The sequence below is a fragment of the Pantherophis guttatus genome, chromosome 8 (assembly GCF_059756535.1).
Source record: "Pantherophis guttatus breed Tessera chromosome 8, ASM5975653v1, whole genome shotgun sequence".
NCBI classification, from domain to species: Eukaryota; Metazoa; Chordata; class Lepidosauria; order Squamata; family Colubridae; genus Pantherophis; species Pantherophis guttatus.
Genome location: NC_142070.1, coordinates 49,051,959 through 49,073,885, shown reverse-complemented (window position 1 = coordinate 49,073,885; position 21,927 = coordinate 49,051,959). Strand labels below are relative to the sequence as shown.

The 21,927-nt window shown below is 42.6% G+C and overlaps 1 protein-coding gene across 9 annotated transcripts in view; it reads left to right on the top strand.

Annotated features, from left to right (window-relative positions):
• The first annotated feature begins 21,260 nt into the window (after positions 1–21,260).
• The window catches only part of WDR17 (WD repeat domain 17), a 72,669-nt gene continuing 72,002 nt past the window's right edge, over positions 21,261–21,927 (top strand). For 7 of the 9 annotated variants that reach the window (XR_015729137.1, XR_015729138.1, XR_015729135.1 and 4 more), the window contains exon 1: positions 21,560–21,800. The gene's annotated coding sequence lies outside the window, so the exon portion shown is untranslated. Of the gene's footprint in view, positions 21,837–21,927 lie in introns of all 9 variants that reach the window. The other 2 variants (XM_034401304.2, XM_034401301.3) reach the window with 2 other exon arrangements.

Sequence of the window (21,927 nt, the reverse complement as noted above, 5' to 3'; positions counted from 1 at the left end):
TGAGATTGCCATGCAAAAGTTCAAGAAAGAAGCCATCAACGTGTATCAAAGAGCCATTGTGTACCTAGAAAAGTGGTATAATTTCACTGATTCAGTATATGAGACACTAAATTATTTCAATCTAATTGATCGCAATAATCCTCCAACTTTAGAAGAAATGACGAACATCTGGTTATTATAACCATGGCGAGAACTTCCACCCAACACTCTAGATGAAATTTCTGCCTTAGAAGAAGTTTATGTTCATCTGCAGGGCGATTCATCCCTTGATAAGTGGACGTACTTTTTCAAGAAAGAGCCAGCTCCGAGTTTACTAAAACTGTTCCAGTATTGTACATCAATTCTGGTATCAAATGCAAACGTTGAACAAATTTTCAGCGTCATGGGAAATTTGTGGACTGACGAACGTAACCGACTGCTTGTACCATCAGTTCGAAGTGAACTTTGTATATTTTTTAATATTTCTCAACATTGTACTGAAATTAAAGAATTATTCCTTAAACACAAAGAATTGATCAAAGCTGCACAGTCAAATAAAAAATACACACGACAGTAAAGTAAAATGTAATTTAATATTTTACATATTATTATAATATATTTGATGTTTTGAATTTTAAGTAAAGTTTTGAAGTGATTATTTTAATAGTGTTAAAATGTTTGTAAGAAAATATATAATTGTAATTTTTTTTTTTTTACTACTTAACACACACACACACACACCCCGCTTGTCCGCTATTTTTTGGAAGCAGACCTGGCAACCTAAGTAGGAAAGATATACTCAAGAAATTATGTGAAACTAAATGGGGAACTTCAGTTGTCATCCTCAGGTCATCAGTACTAAAGTTGATCTACTCCACAGTCCCTGTGCACCTGTGTAGCTTAACAGCTTCCGTATTAGGTAAGTAGATGCCAGACACAACAACACCATGAAAATTATAAGTGGATGTATTAAAACCACACCGACTTGCTGGCTTCCTGTTCCAAGTCATATAGCACTGCCGTTTTTATGAAGGCAAGATGCACTAGTGAGAGAATACAAAAAAATATGAACAACTCCTTCCTACCAGTGCATGCCAACCTTCCTCACTTATCAGCTGGAAGACTCAAATCCAGGAAGCCCCCACTGGACTTGCACGACACCTGCCCAACAACTTTAACAACTTTCCCAATTGAAAGCCAAATGGGTTGCTGAGTGTTGATATAAGTGACCTCACAAAAAAGGTACCAGGCTTTGAACTACCACATCAGCAATAGACAATCTTGCATAGGATTTGCACCTCACACAGCATTTACCAGGACTCTCTGTATAAATCACCATAGTATCTTCCTTTCAATGTGACTCTGGGGTCCTTTGTCAAACTGTAGATCACACTGTGACCAGCTGTAAGCTATGATGACCCAGGGCGTGGCACAAAAGCAACACAGCCAGAGAACAGGTCTAACTCCCTTTACTGCTCCAACTTTGCCCCCAAATGTCCCCACGTTTACTATAAGTCCTGGAGCAAAGCTCTCACATGAACCTTCAGCAGCCTCTGGCTGCAAGTAGTCCAGTAAGCAAAGTAAGCCAAAAGTAACCAGGGCCAGCAGTCCAATAAGCCAGGTTAGCCAAATAGTAACCAGAGCAAGAAGTTCAGCAAAGCAGGCAAACCAGGCCAGCCCCACAAGACAGAGCACAGTACTATCCAGGCATCGGCAAGTGCACACAAGTCTCCACAGATTCAACACTTATTCACAACAAATGCCCCTCCCACCAGCACCTCCTTACATCTCAGTTCCCAGGTGTGCCTTGTGAAGGGGGTGGGGCACTCTCCTCCCTTGTAGCCAGCTCAGTCTGCGTTGGTCTCGCCTTCTCTCTTCTCTCTGTGCTCTATGATCAGGAGGGAGGTGGTCCTTGCTCTTCACCTGAGCTCTGTCTTTCCTGCTCCTCCCTGTCTGCAAGCCTTTCTAATCCTGAAAAGCCTTGCCCGGATTGATTTTGCCCTTCCCCAGTTTCCTCCAAGGCCAACGGAGCCACCCTCTTGATCTCTGTCGGCTCTTGTTTCAGCTCATCTTCCCCTGCAGGGTTAGACTCCAACAGGGGCATAACCTGAGGGCATATACTGGTCCAGTGTCTGATTTTTTTAATATAAACCATTCTGCACTTCTGTTCGATCAGGCGCAGGAAAGGAAGACTGGACCAGCTCGATACATTAATAACTTTATTAGGTACAAAGTAACGAGTCAAGACTGCTGGCGCGCTGCCGGAGCTCTCCTTATATTCGCTCCCGGCAGGCGCACCGCCCCTTGACAGGGATACAAATCTCCCGCCCGATGGCTAGCAGCCAATCAGGGCGGATGTCCTTATAAGGACATAACACTCCTCCCCCCTTAGTCCGAACTGTCAAATCTCGTCCACAAAAGTCACGTAATCGCGCAGGTACGTAGGATGCCTCGGCACCCTAGCTGACCTGCGCAGTCTCACTTCTTCTCCGTCTCCGGCCTGGATGGACAGGGCTCCTTCGTCTCCTGGTTCCCTCTCCGGAACCGGGCTCGGTTCGGCTGTCGAGTGAGCGGGGTCACCCCCAGCGCCTCCGGCCGGACCGCAGACCTTGGATGGCTGGTTCTGTTGGTCTTCCTCCTGGCCTGTGGATCTATCGCCTCGTCTTGGTTGCTCGGTTCCGACCCGGGAAGAGCGTCTGAGTCTCGGTAAGTCTGTCGCTTGCTCCTCCCTGGTCTCCCGGGCGATGCAGTTCGGTCGCGGTCCGGCTTGCTGCTGGTTGGGTGGTGGTTCCGCTCGGTGCCCTCGGGTCCGGTCCGCCAGCTGTGGGTGGTGCTGGTTGTCGTTGTGCTGTCCGACCTCGCAGGGGTGGCGTTGGGCCCCTCGGTTGGGCTGGTGTTGGTCTACCCCGTCTGGTTGGTGGTGGTCGACCTGGTCGGGACGTTGTTGCGGGACTACCTCTGCGGAGCGGCGGAGGTCTCCCCTGCCGGGGTGGTGTAGGTCTCCTTGGCCGGGTTGTTGTTGGCTTTCCCTTCCCCCTAGTCCCTGGTCTACCGTCGGGTGGTGCCTGGGGTCATCCGGGTCGGGTTGTTGTTTCCTGGCTGTCTTCTGCGATGGGCGGGGGTCCCTCTCGCCGGGGAGTCGTATGCCACCCTCGCCCATGGGTAGTGGGTTGCCCGTCTTGGCTGGGTCCCGGTCTACTCGCCTGGAACTGCGGTCTCCCTGGCTGGGCTGGCGTCGGCTGTCGTCACTGGTGGGGTGCGCTGCTCCTTCTCTGGGCAGGTCCCGGTCTACTTGCGGCCTGGGTTGGTAGTCCCTGGCCCTGTTGTGCCGGGTGCCCACCTGGCTGGGTTGGTGTTGCCATCCCCCGTGCGGTTGGCCCCGGTCTACCTCGCTGGACTGCCGATGTGACAGTACCTGGTAGTGTGCCGGGCCGACCTTGTCGGGATGGCGTTGCTCTGCCTCGCAGGGGTGTGGTAGGCCTACCTCGCCTGGGTGTGGTAGGTCTACCTCGCCGGGGTGTTGGAGGCCTACCTCGTCTGGGTGTTGTAGGCCTCCCTCGTCAGGCTGGTTTTCGTGTGCTCCCCCCCACCTTTTCCGGAGTTGGTCGATGTGACGTCTACAGACCTGTCCATCTTCCAACTCGACGGTGTAGGATTTGGGGCCGGTTGTGCTGGCAATCTTCCCCTTCAGCCACTTAGGAGAGCCGTTGAAATTCAGCGGGAAAACTGAATCTCCGTTGCTGAAGGCGCGAAGCGGGCGGCTGGCGGTTGCGGTCACTTCCGGGCTGTATTGGGGGTGCAGCCGGTCCAAGGGTGACCTCAACCTTCTGCCCATCAGCATTTCGGCCGGGCTCTTGTGGGTGGTGGCATGTGGCGTGATGTGCTGGGTGAGGAGGAAGTTGTCTATGCGTTCTTGCCAGTCCCCCGGGCCCATCTTGGTGAGGGCTTCTTTGGTCAGTCTGACCATGCGTTCAGCTTGTCCGTTTCCGGCCGGCCTGTAAGGGGCGGACAGGGCGTGGCGGATGCCCAGTCCTGCCAGGAAGGACTCCATGGCCAGGGATGTGAGCTGGGGGCCATTGTCCGAGACCAGCACGTCCGGTAGTCCATGTGTGGCGAACAGGCGGCGCAAGGCTCGGATCGTCGCTTCTGTTGTGGTAGATGCCATGGGTACCACCTCGAGCCACTTGGAGAAGGCATCTACCACGATGAGGAGGTGTCGCCCCTGCATCGGACCCGCGAAGTCAATGTGGATCCTCGACCAGGGGTTGCTGGGGGTCTCCCACTTTGCGACTTCGGATTGCGGCGGTGCTGGGCGAACTTCTTGGCACGGGTCACATCTGGAGACCCATTGCTCAATGTCTTTGTCCATGGAGGGCCACCAGACGTAACTCCGTGCCAGGGCCTTCATGCAGACGATGCCCGGGTGCCCTTTGTGCAGAGTCTCTAACGTCCGCCGTTGCAGAGTGCTTGGAATCAGCACCCTGTCTCCCCATAGCAGACAGCCCTTTATGGTGGACAGCTCCTTCTGTTTCCTGGCAAACGGGCTGAACTTTTCCTCTGGCTTTTCCGATGGCCACCCTCTGAGGATCCAGGACTTCACTTGGCGGAGTGTGGGGTCCTTTTGGGTGTGCACGGCCACATCTGCGGATGACACCGGACAGCTGGCGTCGTTGTCAATATGGAATAGGTGGAGCGTGGGGGGTGGGTCTTCGACTGGATTTTTCGACGGACATCTGCTGAGCGCGTCGGCGTTTCCTATGGCTGTGCCTGGCTGGTGCACGAGCCGGTAGGAGTAGCCGGCTAGGAAGATGGCCCATCTCGTCATCCGTGGAGACATGAAGGTCGGGGTGGGTTGGTCGCCTGCAAGGAGTCCCAGGAGTGGCTTGTGGTCGGTGACTATGGTGAAGCGTCTTCCGTAGAGGTATTCGTGGAAGCGCTTCACTCCAGCCACGATGGCCAGGGCTTCTTTGTCCAGCTGACTGTAGTTCCGTTCTGCGCCGGACATGGTCTTTGAGAAGTAGGCAATGGGGGCTTCCGTGCCGTTGGGCAGTTCGTGGCTGAGGACTGCCCCCACCCCATACGGCGACGCATCACAGGTCAGCTTGATGGGCAGCGTCTCACTGTATTGAATGAGGACGCTTTTGGACGTCAGTAGTCCCTTGATGGCCCGGAACGCTGCTTCCTCTTCCTGGCCCCACTTCCAGGAAGCCGATTTCCCCAGCAGGCGGTGGAGTGGCTCAGCAACTGTGGCTTTCTGTTTTAAGAAAATGGCGCAGAAGTTGAGCAACCCAAGGAAAGCCTGAAGCTCCGTTTTGTTTTTTGGGCTTGGAGCTTCATGGATTGCTTCCACTTTTGATTTGATGGGGTGAATGCCAGTGCTATCAATGAGATAGCCCAGGAACTCGACTTCCTGTACTCCTATGATGCACTTGTCCCGTCTGACCCTCAAGCCCTTGGCCTTGAATCGCTGCAGGACAAGCCTGAGCCTTTCAAGGAGTTGAGCTCTTGAGTCACCGGAGATGAGCACATCGTCGAAGTAAGGCACCACCCCTGGAACGCCTTGGAGAAGGCGTTCCATCATAGATTGGAAGATGCCGGGGGCAGCGCTGACTCCAAATTGGAGGCGGTTACATTTGAATGCCCCCCTGTGCGTGACAATTGTTTGTGCCTCCGCCGTTTTTTCATCCACTGGCAATTGCTGGTAAGCCTGGGCCAGGTCCAGTTTCGCGAAAATTGAGCCAGACCCCAGGGAATGCAACAGGTGTTGCACCACTGGGACTGGGTATGCGCTTTGTGCCAACGCCTTGTTGATGGTACAACGGTAGTCGGCGCAGATGCGCACAGACCCATCATGCTTCAGTGGGGTCACAATGGGAGTCTCCCATGAGGCATGATCGATCGGTTCCAGGATGCCCTGGGCGATCAGCTTATCCAGCTGTTCGTCTACTTTAGGCCGCAGGGCGAACGGAACTCGGCGGGGCTTAAGCCTAATTGGGGTGATTCCCTTATCCAGATTAAACGAGATTGGCCTCCCCACAAATCTCCCCAGCTTACCATCGAAGACTTCCTTGAACTCTTCGATAATGGTGTCGAGTTCGTCCCTGTGGATTTCGTGGATGCCCTCGATGGAAAGCCCCAGCGGCTTAAACCACTCCACACCTAACAGGTTCGGTCGACTGTGCTCCACGATCGTGATGGGCAGCTCTCCGTTGAACTCGTTGTACTTGATGTGGATGGTGGCCCTGCCCAGGATTCCAATGGGGTTCCCGTTGAAGTCCACAAGCCTCGACTTTGGGGTTTTCAGCTGGGCCTTTTTGTAGGATGGCTTCAGCTGCTTTAGGTGCTGCCAGTCCATGATGGAGTAGGCGGATCCAGAGTCTACCTCCATCTTGCACGGTGACCCCTCTGCCAGCAGCGTCACATGGAATTTGGTGGACCCCTCGTCGCTTGTGTGAGCAATGATGGTGGTCTGGTGCACCGTTCTGTTTCGGGGATATTCCTCCTCCCCACGCCGGGACTGGGTTGAGGACCGTTTGGATGTCCTCTGATTGTCTTTGCGATTCTCCTGGAATCGTGGTCTGAGCGGTTCCGGGGCTGGATCTGTGGCTCTGCAGGCCTCGGCGATGTGCCCCCTCTTCAGGCATCGGCGGCAGGTCGCGTCCCTCCATCTGCAGTTTGCCCTGGGGTGGTCGCCTCTGCAGCTGCCACATCGTTCTCCCCGGTCGCCATGCTGTGGGTTTTCCCGCCTGGGGGGGCGGGAAACCTTGTGGACGGCCATTTCCTCATCAGACTCGGATTGCGTGGTTGCCTCGTCTGATGAGGTCAGGCCCGACTTGTGGATCTTATGGATCCCTCTTGCTTTTACCATTGCGGCGGCTGCTTGCTCAGATGTTTCAGCCGCTGTTGCTTCGTCGAGGACGTCTTTGAGCGGGATCCTCTTCCGGCTGAGGAACTTTTTCTGCAGCCCCACATCTCTCATGCCAAAAACAACGCGGTCTCGGATGGCATTGTCCACGTTATCGAACTCGCAGTTGGCAGCGAGTTGGCGAAGCGCTGCCACGAATTCCTTGACGGATTCACCTTCCCGCTGGTTTCTTTGCTGGAAGGTGAACCTGTTCGCGATGGGGGTGCCTGTAGGTGCGTAATGCTCCTGTAGGACTTCCTGCAGGTCGTTCCAGGACATCTCCTCAATGTCCCTGGGTGCCACGAGGTCAATCGCCATCTCTAGGACGTCCGATCCACAATGAGCCAGGAAGAGGGCTCTTTTCCTCTCATCGTCGAGGTTCTGGTATCCATTGCCTCGCAGGAACTGCCGGAATCGGACCATGTATGACCTCCACTTCTCCCGGGCTGGGTTGAATGGGTTCAGCGCGGTCATCGGGGCTTGCGGGGTAGCCATTCTGGAAGTCGCTGTGGTGTAGTGACTTCAGCTTGGTTGGGCGATCGTGCCAAGAGTCTTGTTCTGGTTCTTCTCTCTAGTCCTTCGTCGCCAGTGTTCGATCAGGCGCAGGAAAGGAAGACTGGACCAGCTCGATACATTAATAACTTTATTAGGTACAAAGTAACGAGTCAAGACTGCTGGCGCGCTGCCGGAGCTCTCCTTATATTCGCTCCCGGCAGGCGCACCGCCCCTTGACAGGGATTCAAATCTCCCGCCCGATGGCTAGCAGCCAATCAGGGCGGATGTCCTTATAAGGACATAACAACTTCAATGGTTAGATGACCTAGACATTGGTATTTGAATATAAATCTTTATCACATTTGTATTTTTATTGTGTTCTCTCTAATCTAGATGAAATATTAATATATTTTGCTAGTGCCATGCATGATATGCCTTATGCTAAATAAACTGTGTCCTGTCATACTCAGAAGCAGGCAAATGTCAAAGCATATTGGGTAACATCACAATTCAAATCACATAACTTATATACTTGTTTGTGATATCACAACATGAGTACAAAAGTCAGAGTTTATGCCTTAACATTATTAACATTTCATCATATTTGTATCATGATAGTTTCTACCAGATCTTCATTTCATTTCAATTTATTTGTTTATTTGATTGTTTGTTTGTTTGTTTGCCACTCAACTCTTTGCAAGGCAACACTGGGCAGCTTAAATCATATTCTGAACTTATTATATTCCCCCCCCATACCCCTGGGCAGTATCCCAGTGGTGGGTTGCCCCCGGTTTGGAACGGTTCTATAGAACCGGTAGTAAAACCAGCGGGAGGCTCTGCCCACTGACCCTGATGTCATCAGAAGCAATCTGCGCATGCGCAGAAGCAAGGTGCGCGCGCGATCCCGTTGCGACCGGTAGTAAAGATAAGTAGAACCCACCCCTGCAGTATCCTATGTGCATTGATGTGAGAGCAGTAAGATTATCTAATAGAGTAGGATTACTCTTAAATAACCATGCCTATCATTGAGCCAGATGGTATTAATATAAAATTGAATATGTACAAATCAGTACTATTCAATTTTCTTAAAGAGAACCAAATGTAATATTTGTAAAATCAGACAGACTTTGCCCATCAGTGAATCAACCACCAGTTGTAATACAGGTAGTCCTTGCTTAATGGCCCGTTATTTAGCGATCATTTGAAGTTATGATACACCTTCCCAGAGCTACTTAAGATCTGATTCCAGATTTCTGACAGCCACACACATATCCCCATGGCAATGTGGTCACATTTTGGGCACTTAGCAAACGGCTCACCTTTATGGCCATTTGCAGTATCCCACAGTCAGGTGACCACATTTTTCTGCATTTTTTTCTGGTTTGCTTCTGATTTCCAGCAAAAAATGCTGAACAAGTGGAAGAAAATGGATTTGTTTAATGACTGCTTTTTTCTTAATGACAGTAATATTCACTTAATGACCACCATATTTGCTTAATGACTATGGCATTTACCTAACACCACCAGAATAAAGGTTGAAAAATTGGGTGCAGTCATGTAGTGACCCACCTAACACTGCTATGACTTGAGATTGTAATTCCAGGCTCAATTACAATTGTAAATTGAGGACTATCTATATGTTTTTAATCTCCTGTTTTGCTTATACTTATTTTAATTTTTAAGTGTTCTTGTATCTGTTCTTTTGTGAACTGTAATAAAAATTTGATTCTATTCTGAAAAGAATTTTGCCACAGTCTTTAAACTAATTATTAAAAAAAATCTCTGCATGCACACATGGGAAATACAATCTTATATGACATTTATTTTTCTTTTCTTATTTTTTTTTAATATACTTTATTAAATTTTTCCATTATAAAAGAAAGAAAAAAAAGATATACAATCTCTATCTCCTTCAGAGGTACAGTGTTTATACAATTTACGGAATCATACGTCAAATAAACTTCATCCTTAGCTGTTCAATATTCTATGCAATATAGCTCGTACTTCGAGTGCATAACAAGTCATATCCTAAAATCATGTTTTTGTCTTGTTCTTCAACCAATTGTACCAATATTTTTCTTTTCTTAATATCTGCTGAATTGTTACTCAAATTTATATCTGGAGAAATTATTTCTAGAGAAGTGATAGTGCTTGCTAACTACAGTTAGTCCTCGACTTATAACAGTTTATTTAGTGATTGTTCCAAGTTGCAATGGCATCAAAAAAAATGACTTAGGACTGTTTTTCACACGTACGACGACCATTGTAGCATCCCTATGACTATGTGATCAAAATTCAGATGCTTGGCAACTGACTCACATTTAACACGGTTGCAGTATCCCAGGGTCCTTCTAACAAGCAGTCAATGGGGAATCCAGATTCATTTAACAACCATGTGACTAACTTAATAACTTCAGTCACTTAACAACTGTGGCAAGAAAGGTCATAAAATGGGGTCAAATTCGCTTAACAAATGTCTTGCTTAGCAGCAGAAATTTTAGGCTCAATTGTGGTCGTAAATTGAGGACTACCTGTATATCTCAATTCAATGTAATAATCAGAAAAATATTCCTTTCAATAGAAGTCATGCCATCCTATAAATGTCTAAGGTTCTAGGTTCCAGCTAAGTAATGATAATGGGATTATCCTGCTTAATTATACACACTATTGAAACTTTAAAATATTAATTCTGGTTTTTATTCATTTTTAACCTACCATAAAATGGTAGCATTCTTTGCTGTACTATATTTTTTAAGTTAATTGCCTTGCCTGTGAGTTTTACTACAGTAGTTAGTTCATATAGAAATTTCTCAGGCTCATGATAGATCAGCAGATATAGAAAGTTCAGTGCTACTATCATCAGTCATCTGTGGAAAGAAATATTTTTCATACTATTTCATGTGTACCCATCTGAGCACAGTTCATTTTGCTATGCACTGTCCATACACAGTAGATGAGCACAATGAAATTCCTATAATTTATGCTGTATGTATGCTAGAACATGCTCTAAAGCACAGTGATACTAAATGATCTCTTGCCACAGTCTTGCTCCTGATGAAACTAGTTATTTAAAAAAATCTCTGCGTGCACACATGGGAAATATAATCTTACATTACATTTACCTTTCTTTCCTTAATATCTGCTGAATTGCTACTCAAATTTATATCTGTTTTTTATATATATATAATTTACAAGTTATCTTCTAGAGAAATGATAGTGCTTGCTAACTATATCTCAATTCAATTTAATAATCAGAAAAATATACTATTCAATAGAAACTGGTTAGAATTGGTGTCCACTGATATTAATATGTTTGTGATTATCTCATTACTTATCTAGCTCTGCTCCACTGATTTTTATTTTAAAAACTTGTTTTTAACTTTAAAAAGATTGAGAAACTATGTATAAAGGTAACAGTTTTTAGCATTAATCAAGAATAGACATTCTTAGAAAATAAAAAAATGATGGATACAATTGAGTAACTTGCTGTGAAACATATCTATCTTCCTAGAAGAAAAGCTGTAGTATGTCTTGCTGAAAATCCTGAGATGCAAACAAGCATTACCTAACTACGGCACAAACATGCTTTTATACAGGTAGTCCTTGTCTTACGACCATTCATTCAGTAACTGTTCAAAGTTACAGCAGCATTGAATGAAGGGACTTTGGACCAATTGCAAAGCTGTTGCAATGTCTCTGCAGTCATGTGATCAAAATTTCGACACTTGATTGCTCAGCCAGATTTATGACTGCAATGGCACTTCAATTCCTCTTACCTGCCTATCTCTCCCCATCTTTTGGTCCCCTGTCCCTCTGCGCACTATCGCTTGACAGACATGCTGTGGCTTGTATAAGGCAAGTCTTCCTCCCACTGCAACATGCAGTCTCCTACACATCTGTCAGCTGATAAATCATAGCTGACAGTCACATGGAGAGGAGGTAGAACACTGTGGCCAGACAGCTGCAGTTCACAACCCAGTGAGGGTTCTGAAATGCAGTGAGTCATTCCTGTTTCATCATGCAATCCTGGTAACAGGTCATGCAGTGGAACTTTTATTCCCACAGTTGCAGCACAAGGCCTCTGTTTCCCATTAGTCTGTCCATTGTTTAGGCTCAGTATGAAGGGCTGAGCCCAATCCAGAGCCCAGATATAAAGGACTAAAATTCACGGTGTCGGCTGTCGGGGTTACAACTGGGAAAGTATAATAACCCTGGTTGTAGAGGATTACTGGTACCTCATAAATTGTTTCCTGAAAAGTTAGTGCTTTGTGTCTTCAAAGGCTAAATTATCATGTAAGCCATTTTACTAGTATATCCATGACATATCCTTCTCTACATTTGGCCTACTCTTATGCTGATTGGGAAGCTCAGTTTCTTTCTCTTTGCTTGTGTTATTTTGCTTTTCTAAGCTGAAATGATATGAAGAATTAGGTATGTATATCTTCTTGTCCTACATAGGGTGGCACCTTTCCTGTATTTTTATATAGCCTTCCCTAAACTGGTACATTCGTTTAGTTTACAGTCTCTCCAGCATGGTCAACAGTTAGCGACAACAGAAACTATATGGTACTCCAAAACTTCTTTTTTAACATTTTGACAGTCCTGGAAGGGTTTTTTTTAATGACTTATTTCAGGATACATCGGGGGGGGGGATTAATGTATGCCTTGAGTAAGGAATGTATGATCACAAATGAATGTGACAATAATTAAAAACGTTCTTTTCCTTTCTGGTTCTGTTTGATGCTATTATTCAATATATATCATAGCAATGAAAATGCAATAAAATACTGATTAAGGTAGCTATCTTCCTATTTCCCACACAATTCATTTCTGTCTAGATTAGACTACATAATCTTATCCTAAATTTAGAAAACTATTTAATTGATTGATTATGTGCCATCAAATAGTGACACATAGATTTTATTATTGATGATTTGTTTCTAACCCATTCTTTCACATCTACCAACAGTGCTGTCATTGCCACTGTAACTGAGTCCATCCGCCTTTCTGCTGCTTGCCATCCTCTTCTCTTTCCTTCCACCTTTCCCAGCATTAGAGTGTTTTCCAGACAGATTATTTAATAAAGTTGAAACAATTCTTATACATAACAAAATATTCTATATTTCTCTACACTGATTTTGCTTCTTTCTCATGGATTAACTTCCTAAAACTTTCTCTTTCTTATGAAGTGTCATTGATTTTATTATTCACTTTATAATGAATTGAGTATATCTGTAATTGTATAATAAACTCTCTCTCTTTCTCCCTGATGGGTATGTGGTGCATTTCATTGTATGGCTTTCCATTTGCTGTTTACTATGTCCTGCTATAAATAAAGCATTGGCAATTCTTTCCTTGTGCTTTCAGTTTTATTCTGTAAAACTGCTGCTGTTAATTTCCTGTTAGCTACCTACCAAAGACATACTGTAGTTTTCTTTGTAGATCAATCTCAATGAAGTTATTTTGCATATATTGTGCTTTTGAATATGTACTTCTATTGAAACATTTTTCATATCTGAATATTCCATTTCAATTACTTTGATATAATCACAGTTTTGGTCACACTTACTTCTAAGTGTGCTATAAATCCATTAAAATTATCCCTTAATTGTAGGAAAAGAGAACAAGCGACCTCTGCTGATCAAGTGATGGAGAATAACATCAAAAATTCATAAAAGAGTTCGATTTATAATATTAGGTTATTGAATATTATACAAAGTCACTACAGATTTCTCAGGGTCAGTAATTAGTTATTGGCCAAATTGAGAAGTGAGAAATTCTATCAAAGAAAGGATGTAAAAATTGTTGCCATATTCCAAGCTGCCATGGATCCTGCAGTAACAAACAAACAAATAATTCACTCCTACTACTTCCACTCAAGAGGAAAGTAAACCAAATGCACTCTATTGCAGGAAAAACAAAGACTCATCTTATTGCATCTTTACAGAAAATATAGGATTATATTACAGTGTAAGGTGCCTATTTTCTGGCTTTCTACTTTACGGAAAGATTATGATCCTCACATATCGTAAACTATGAAACAGCTAATTTTTTCACATATTTAAGTCCCATCATAGGTACTCTTTTTATATCCCTTGCTATTTAATTTTTATACTTTGCCCCAGTGTACAAACCACTGTGAATATATACTATATACGCTATTACACTCCAAGCATTTGGTGATAGGATTTGTATTTCATTAAAAAAACCACCATTTATTTTTAATGAGGCACCTTCCTTCGAGGCAGCTCAAGATAGCAAGCAGAAGCAAATAAACTTTGAAGGGAATTTTGAGAGTGTATCAGGATATCACATGCACTTTTAAGTTGCTGGGATGCAGGTAACAAATGTTGGATTGCAAAAGAAGCCTATAGATTCCAGATTGCATAGAATATTGTTAGCATGGTCGGGGTAAAATGGCTTTAGTTGCCCAGTTTTGACATTCTGGCAAAAAAATGCCAAAAATGACCAGTACTACCAGTGTGGAGTAAGGCTGGTAATGTATATACACTTTTTCTGTTTTACTAGAAAGCATTATGTGAAAGCTTCATGTGAAGGAGGCCATAACGGGTAGCAGTGATTAATGTGTATGAGGCCATCTGATGACATTCATGTCACATGAAACATTGCAATTCAGAATCTAAAAGGAATAAATTGCAAACAGCATTAATTAAAAAGCAAAATGAAAAAAAAACAAAGTTGTGTGGCTATGAAAAGAAGAAAAGGGGTAATATAATAGGCCCAGTACTCTTCAACATCTTCATAAACGACTTAGATGAGGGAATAGAAGGGAAATTTGCGGATGATACTAAGCTGGCAGGAATAGCCAACACCCTAGATGATAGGCTCAAGATCTAGATGGAACTTGACAGACTTGAACACTGGGCCCTATCTAACAAAATGAAATTCAATGTAGAGGAAAGTAAAGTCTTACACATAGGCAAGAAAAACCAAAAGTATACATATAGACTGGGTGAAACCAGGATTAATAGCAGTAATTATGAAAGGGATCTTGGAATCTTAGTGGACAATCAGTTAATTATGAGCCAAAAGTGTGCGGCAGCAGCCAAAAAAGCCAATGCAATCCTAAATTGAATTAACAGAGGGATACAATCAAGATCAAGTGAGATATTAATACTACTCTATAAAGCCTTAGTAAGACCACACCTAGAATACTGCATCCAGTTTTGGTCACCACACTATAAAAAAGTTGTTGAGACTATAGAAAAAGTGCAGGGAAGAAAACCAAAATGATTAGGGGACTGGAGGCTAAAACATACAATGAATGGTTGCAAGTACTCAGCATGGCTAGTCAAGTGAAGAGAAGGACCAAGAGAGACATGATAGCAGTGTTCCAATATTTGACGGGCTGCCACAGAGAGGAGGGGATCTATTTATTTTCCAAAGCACCCGAAGGCCAGACAAGAAATAATGGATGGAAACTGATCAAGGAGAGATTCAACCTAGAAATAAGGAGAAATTTTCTGATAGTGAGAACAATTAATCAATGGAACAACTTGCCTTCAGAAGTTGTGGGAGCTTCATCACTGGAGGCTTTCAAGAAGAGACTGGACTGCCATTTGTCAGAAATGGTGTAGTCTCCTGCTTGGACAGGGGATTGGACTAGAAAATCTACAAGGTCCTTTCCAACTTTGTTAATCTGTTAATAGATTTCAATAAAATTATTCTAATATTATGGAGTTAATTAGTATATGCAGGGAACTGAGGGTGTAGGGTTAATTATGACTAAAAAGTATTTCAGTAATTATATATAGGTATAGCCTAACATTGTCAGTGGATATGAAAGCAATGTGCTCCACTAATAACAATAAAGAATCAGAAATTATATTTTGAAAAATCATGTATGAATGAATGAAATTCTGAATAAATGAATGAAAAATTGCCAAATGAATGACTGAATGAAATTAAGAGAAAAATTCATCATCATCATCAAGGCTTGGTGGTGCAGTTTTTGACATTTAAGTAAGATAGCTTGACATGTAAAAAAACATGCATTCCACCCATGGATTAGATCCTGATCAATGGTCGAGAGAAGTAGATGGTTACGTTTTTTTTGCTGGAAGTTCTCTCATTCCACAAAGTGATCTCTCCATGGATGTCAGATCTGTCATTGCACCGCTTCAGCTTCGCTTCGCATCGATGGCATCCTGCCATAAAAGGGGGGGGGAGAGGGAGAGCAAAGCAAGGGAACACAGAGAGAGGGGATGACAGGAACCAGAGGTGCCAATTTGACACAATGGTTGAGAGATCCAAGGACACAATAGTGAGAACAGAATGCAAACATCAACCAAAGAGGCCCAAACACAGGACTGTTATCAAAACAATTAATTTGAATACTATTGGACACTGACCAGATGACCAAAGGGGGAGGACCTGGAAGGACCTGAGAGAAGGGAAATATACTGAATTTATGTGGGAATATTCAGATCTGGCTTTGCTTATGCTGCAACCACTTGGCCTTAGTAAAAGTCTACCTTTTCTCTAAAAAATGGAGTCAAGGTTTTTCTTTCCCAAGTGTCCAACCTGGGATATAGGGCTGACATTGGGATTGGAAAATTGACATCACTTGAACACTTTCAATATAACCCATGATTTAGAAATCATAATGACTGAAAGTAAAAATAAAACAAATCATAGTATACTTTAGATCAGTGCGTGTATTCAGCCATTTTTTGTAAACTATCTTGTCAAGTTGTTATTTCTGTCTTCGGTAAATTCTGTAAGTTTCTTCTTTTCTTGGCATTTTTTCCCTTGGCTTGACTTCTGTGACAATAGTGTGCATCATCAAAACATTATTAGAGATTCATTCAGGTTTTCAAACATAAGGTAGATGGTTATGTACTGGGAATTACATAGTGAATTCTGCAATGCTGTATGTAGGGATTTGGACTTGATGATCTCTCCTTTTTTTTTAATCAGGTTTTTTAATTATTTTTTAAAAAATTTATACATATCATTGTGTGAATGGCGTGATGTTTGAGTATCATACATTTCAATACATATAAACATATTCCTAATTATTACATTCCATTTTCCTTATTTCATATTACTTACTCCTACCTTTTACACAAAACTTTAATTTTCATATAAATATTAACTAGTGTGCAATAACATCTAAACCGATATGCTTTAGCATCCATATTATCTTCCATTAGTTTCAATAGTATAATCCTCAAGAAAAAAAAATACGAAATTGTCCATCTGTTTTCTTTTCTCCTGTATACCTTATTTCACCCATTTTTACAACATCCCTCTCCTTTCCTCTTCTTTCTCCTCCCTCTTTTCTCTCCTCCCCTCTCCTTCCCTCCTTCCTTCTCCTCTCCTTCCCTTGCCCACTATTTCCCCTCTCTTCTTCTCCGCTTCTATCACCTTTCCTTTCTACTCTTCTCCTCCCCTCCCCTCCCCTCCCCTCTCTCCTTTCCCCTCTCTACCCTTACTCTTTCTCCCCTCCTCTCCTACTCCCTTCCACTTCATTCCATTTCCCTCTCTCTTTTCGTTGTTGCACATAATATTCCCAATACCTATAGAATATGATGTATTTTCCAATTAATATTTCTTTCAACTATAACCATACAACTTCTTTAAATTGCATTCAAAAATCAAAGAAAAAGACTTAATCACTTACGCATATATTGTTAAATATAATCATCATAACTATACTATCATATTAAATGATCTTCATGCTAATAATTTTATACACATCATCATATATATATGCAATTGCAATATTATTCTTTTAATATTAATATCATTTCATTAATCAAACAGCATACCGTCTAAATATCAGTTTCTTACATCCTGACGTTTCAAGCTTACCACTATTTTTATTCTTTGTGTCTATTTTTCATATTTCTTTTCCTAACTTATTTGGCTTTGTGATACATTGCTTTACACCCTTCCATTCTAAACTTCCACTAATATTTTTCTCCCCCCCACTCCATATTATTATATTCAAAACATGATACGCTGTTTTATCATTCATATTCCCATTCTCTAACTCTTCCTTTTTATATATTTTAAAATGTATTTAATATACATAAATATATCTACTTTCACTTTACCTACACGATATTTTATACACTTTTAATAATACCATCATTCAACCTTATCATTCTAATATTAATACAATTATTACATGTAATCATGACATATCTTTAACTCTTTTTCTCCCCTTAACCATTATCTCTTATCCACATCCCTTCCTTTAATCCTACCCTTTTTTTAAAATTTGTCTCCCCTGTTTTCCGCTTAAGTTCTTTCATTCCATCTACTTCGAGGTTTATATTCTGAATCCATAATTTAATTTTTCCTCCTTGACCTGTCTTTCCCCACTGTTTAATTTGAGAGCTTTCTGTTCTAAATCCTATCATTTCCCAAGCCTCTTCTTGTTCCTCCCATTTTTTAAAAAATCTTTTAAAGTGTTTTCCCCGTTTTAATTCCTCAATTCTTATTAATGTTAATAGTGTCTCCTCCTTGTTATCTTCTGTTTGCTGGTTTCTCAGTTCTAATTCTCCTTCTATTCCAGTTGACAATTCTATTTTTCCTTCTTGTCCTTATCTTTTTTGTTCATCTCTTGTATACAATTTTCCAGTCTTCTATCTATATGATCCAATATTTCCACCATGTCTTTGTGCAGTTCCAAGATAAGGTCCTTAATGTCTTGTTATTTTGAGTTATTAACTCCATTTTGTTTACATCTCCTCAATCATCCGTTCAGAAACAAGCTCTCCTAATCAAGTTTAAATGTCTCATCAATGTCCATTGGAACAATGTTCCAATGTTTGGAAATGCAATTTATTTGAGACGACACCGAAACCTGACAGTCCAATCAAATCAGTTAGTTACTTCAGGGATCCTTTACTCCTCAAGTCGTTTTTGTATATTCAATAATATTTAGGGGTCCAGACACCAATTCTTTTTTTTAATATTCCAGTCTCCAGTGGTTAGAAAGTAAATATTCATCGTTCAACAGTTATTTTCCTCCATTTCAATATTTGCTCCTGAGTCACAAAAATTTACTATCATCAGCAGATGGTACTTACTTCACTCTGCTTCATCTTTGCTTTTATTGTGACTCTGTTGCTGTTCTACTTTTATTTTGACACACCGTTTATTTCTCTTGCTTAGTTTATCTTATAGCACCATTATTTGAAGAAAAGGTAGGTTTATAGTTCCAGCATCTTAATATGCCTTCTTAATATCATGCCTTTTATTTTGGGGGTTCCATTTCCCACTTAATTTTCTTTTTAAACAGATAGTTATTTCTTTAAATTTCCAATATGCTTTTTTTCCACAAAAGTTGCACGCCGCTGTAGCAAATTATTCTAATTTATTCTAAATTTTTTGCGGGGTCCAACTTCAGCTGTAAATCTTTTCTTACCCAAACAACACACCATTCAGCATTTCTCTACTCCTGCACAAACTCATGGTTCTGGCTGTTCCCCAGCTTCATGGAAGCCATTTTGACTGCCGCTGCTCCTAGTCTTCAGATGAGCAGGTTTTCTGAGTCAGGGAGGGGAGATACGGCTCCCCTCAACTTGCAAGGCAGCCCCTCTTTGCTTCACCACCCCTCCAAGGTGGCTATGGCTTCTAGTGAAGCCCCCGATAGGGAGAGCTTGGAACGGACCTGCAGAGGTCGCAGATCTCGCACCGAAAGCACTGAAGTTCAACCGGAAGCTCTGGACTTGATGATCTCTGAAGCTCCTTCCAACTTCCAACTCCTTCCAGTTCTATGATCACTGCCACCAAATTTCTTAATACACTTAAATATAGGCAGCAATGTAGCAACATAGTGTACATGAACAGAAACTTCCAGTACCAATATTTTGACCTGCATGTTTTAAGACATCATTCTTTAACCCAATTAAAATAAGGAATTCTGTCCCTCTTACTTTTCAGATAATATTCCAGCCAGCCTTCCTTTTTATATAGGTGTCTGTTCCTAATCATGATCACGCCAAATAACCAAACATGTGTCATGTTGTCATTATGCAAACTCCTCCCTTTTGTACTTGTATGGCGATGCTGGACATAAGAAGTTTTTGCACTGCAATTCCGGTTATGGCCGTGAGTATTCCACTTCTTGTTGTCCTGAGCTAAATAACTAGAGCTATATTCACACTTCATACTAAGCTATATTTTGCTTGTAACTACAAATTGTTTTTCTTAAAATCAAATTACAAATGAATAGATATAAGACCCATTTCATCAAGAAATAATGCCATATAGCCGAAACGGCTATTAAACATGCTAAATTAAAATTCACAATCCATTTTTTTCATTTAGTTTCAAGGCTGCACTTGCAAATGAGATAACTGGATAAAACTGAATTAGTGAGCTAAACCAAACAAGAATATCTTGGCTTAGCATAGTGTGTAAATCTTATTTTAGTGTTTCTGCTTTTTAGATATAACTTTTCATTCACATTATCCTTTTAGGAGTTCTGTGATGCTCAGGCATGTGCTTGCTCTGGACTTATTCTACAAAATCCAATACCAACAAAGAGTAACTAACAACATTTCCTATAATCATTATGAGACATGCACCTTTATATAAGCTATATGAAATGGTATTTATTTATGACAATTGTGTCCCAGCATTTCTATAGGGCAGGCATGTTGTCACGGCGGTGTCACATGACATATCACGACTTTTTTCCCCTTTGCTGAACCGGGCATCGGTTTGGCCAGCGCATGATGCATCCGCCCCATGGGCCATGAGTTTGACAGCCCTGCTGTAAGGAGTTCAGCATAATGTATATCAAGATTCTGCCTATCCTTCTATACTCTCAACAACTAGCTTGAGATATAATCATTTAGTTCCCTCAACCGATAAAACTATGAGTTGTTTAACTATACTTTGTTAAACTATCTAGTTGGCTGGATTTGTTCAAAACAACCACCTGTAAATCATATTCTACTAACCCCATGCTGAGTTCACACAATTTTCAAACTAAAGGCAGATAAGCTGTATTAAAGTCACATGTTATGTGAATTAGGCTAGCAGCCAATCTTTAGATGCTGTGATGTTGGTAGTCAAGTGGAATTTGAACATAGTCCTCCCTAATCCCAATCTGGTTATACTAACTCAATGTTTCCTCAACTTTTTATAATTGTGGATAACTAAAGATTCAGGAAAGGTGGGGATTACCCAAATCAATAACCTATGCCCTTTGTCCATATATATCTTTAACAGTAATTTGTTGATCAAAATATATTTAAATAGAACTCTCAGAGAATGAAAAGATTAGGAGCCTAGTTTAGTCTCATTTTTGATTATTCATTATTTTACTTCCTATTCAAAGTTCATTTTTCTTTATATATTACTTGTGCACATGGGATTCATGGTTAGTAACCACACATCTGTCAGTTTTCTGAGATTTAATGCTCACGTCACTACTTTTGTTATTACTTGACTTTTGGAGAATCATCTGATTGTCAAGACACCTGGGAAATGAGGCGGCTTTCACCAATTGATTGTCAGTACATGGATGGAGGTAAGGACAGAGACACTCCCAGACTGTCACCAGCTTTGATGCACCTAGGGAGAAGAGGCTGAGATAGTGAGCTGCTGTGGCCATGACTACAAGGAGCAGGCCATCCAGTAAATCCAATAAATTGACCACACATCTTAGCAGGCTAAAGTCCGATTGGCTAATTTGTGATTCTGTGTCCTATAAAAATATAATCCACCACTGAAAATAATTGCTATCATAGCTCAATGGGTGACTTAATCCCTGTCACAGCATCTACCCGACTTGCCTTTTCTTGTGATTAAGAAGGATCAGACTTAGTTATTACTCGGATGAGCGAATAGCTGGAAAGCTTAGGGCTATAAACTAAAACAGTCTCAGAAGGCAGTCAGGCAAACTGCATCTGGATCATGCACTAAAGCGTCACAATCTATTCACGTAGGAACCAAGCGTGACTGGAAGGATTCTTATTAGAACTAACTTCAAGCAGGGGCACCTTCTTTTCAACAATGATTTTCAAAAGAAAGGAAAGGTCAATTAAAACCGCGCAAACCCAGAATGTTCCCCGGCGCCCAAACATTAAATCCAGAACCTCCAATACAACGTAAAACCATCTTCCTTTCCGTTACTTCGGTGCTTTATTCCCACGCCCCGCCTCTGATGTCCATCAAGATGATGTCATCAGCCGAGGGTCTGTCTTCCTCCCGGTGAGAAGAAGCTGACAAGCGGCTAGGTAGAGGCGGGCTCAGATCGTTGCCGGGGAAACGAGGTTAGTTCTGTGCGACAGCTGCCTGTCCTTGGCAGGCCGCCTTTCTTCTTCGCGTGCAGGTTGAATCGGGAGCCCCGGCGTGGCAGCCAATGCCTCCCTTCGGGCAGATGGGAGCAGTCCGGGAGTAGAAACAGAGCCACGGCGAGAAAAGGGAGACTCAGGTACAGGAGCGAGGCGGAAACAAGCAGCGACTGGAGGTACCCAGAAAAGCTGGGGAGGGAGAGCGTATTTGCTGGTTCCTCTGGTCTGTAACCCAACTTGAGGGGTGAAATCTTACTATCAATCATA